Here is a 1,670-nt window from a genome sequence, read left to right as displayed (position 1 = left end):
CACTCACCTCAGCCTCCCAAAGGCGCGGGATTACAAACTGAGCCACCGAGCCCGGCTGAAATGTACTTATTAAAAGAAATAAAATTCTGATCTGAAACTCAGTATAATGCTTTTCTCCAACTCAATTTGCATGTAAATTAATGCTTAGCTAAAATAGTCACTAATTTTCTCAAGGGAACTTAATAGAAAACTCACAAGGACACTCACCTCCTTTAAAAGGGGCTCAAATATGAAAAGTAATCTATTCCTCTAACAAAATAGATCAAATTATGGGAGTTGGAAAATGAACAATCAATGAAAAATATTTGAGAAAAAAATCTTGCTTGTAAAACAAGTGCACTCATTTTAGAAGGTCCTTAAATATGAGTATATAACATAGATCACGAGGAAAAAATGCGATCTCAGTGACAATATAGTAACTACTTGGTGACCAATAATGGTGTTGTCACATTAAAAAATGGATTTGAAACACACCATTTGATAATTTCTCTTCATAGTTTCACAAAGTTAGAAGAGACCATCCAAAATATCTGCAGCATCTTTCTTGCAACCTTTGAGATTATATGTAAATCATCCCTAAATTTCCCCTTGTTAAGTTCTCACAAGGGTCAGCCATACCTACCTAGTATTCTGTAGTCAAAAACACTAGTGATTAATGAAAAGTACCTATAGAAACCTAGAAGAAGTTTAGCTTATTCTTAGTTTAGTCTTTTTGCCTCAGCATAACCATTAGAAAGCATTCAGACATTCTACTACAGGACAAACAGAAGCCTATCCCATCCCCCCCCTCAGCAAATCTCCATCAGATGCAAGACCAGGACAGCCCAACCTTTCAATTCATTGTAGCATAATAATCTCTAGTAAACTGTTAGGTTTCTTATCAAGGCAGAAGATAAAAGATCACCCTTTGGCTGGCCAAAGTCATAAAAGTAATAATAGGACACCTTTGGTCAAGGAATTTGTGAGTTGCAAATGTCTAACAAGTCTCTTGCAGGAAACCCCCCTTCAGGGTTAACCTAATCAGCCCTTTGTGACCTACGTGACATGAATAACTCCCACCATGGCAGCAATCATGTGATGGACCCACCCATCTGCCTGCTGTCCATCACCTGACATCAGTACCTGTGCTTGTCTGCCCCTTTGTGATGACGTGAAGCAGACCACCACCCAATCACCTTAATAATCTTCCCCCATCAAGGGGAATGGTTAAAAGGACTCAACCACAAGCAACCAGTGGCCATTGCCTTGCTAGACTCGTGTGCCATGTGCTCTTAAAACTATAGGTGTTGACATGCTTCCTGGCGTGGCCCCCTCCCCCACCTTGGGGAGGTGAATTTTCTCTCTCCCTTTCTCTAATTTACTCTTAAATAAACTTTTCTTTTTTAACCTCTTTGTGTGTTGCAATTCTTTGCATTTACTCAGATCTCTGGGTTACTGGTGCTGCGTCCCCCCTTGCCTCTCCACCTCTCACCCTATCTGTACCCTAACAATTAAGACTTAGTCAGACCTGCCATTTCCTCATCACTTAACTTTTCCACACCCCAGTTCTCTTCTCTGCAGAATGGTGTCTCTTTTACAGGCTGCTGTGAGTATGAGAGAATGGCTACTTCTGCTTCATTCACCAAAATCCTCCCAGTGACAGGTTACAGGGTCTCAACTAATTCATACCT

Source organism: Carlito syrichta, unplaced genomic scaffold, assembly GCF_000164805.1.
Source record: "Carlito syrichta isolate Samal-C Ts95f unplaced genomic scaffold, Tarsius_syrichta-2.0.1 Scaffold313876, whole genome shotgun sequence".
NCBI lineage: Eukaryota > Metazoa > Chordata > Mammalia > Primates > Tarsiidae > Carlito > Carlito syrichta.
This window is presented reverse-complemented; position numbering follows the sequence as displayed.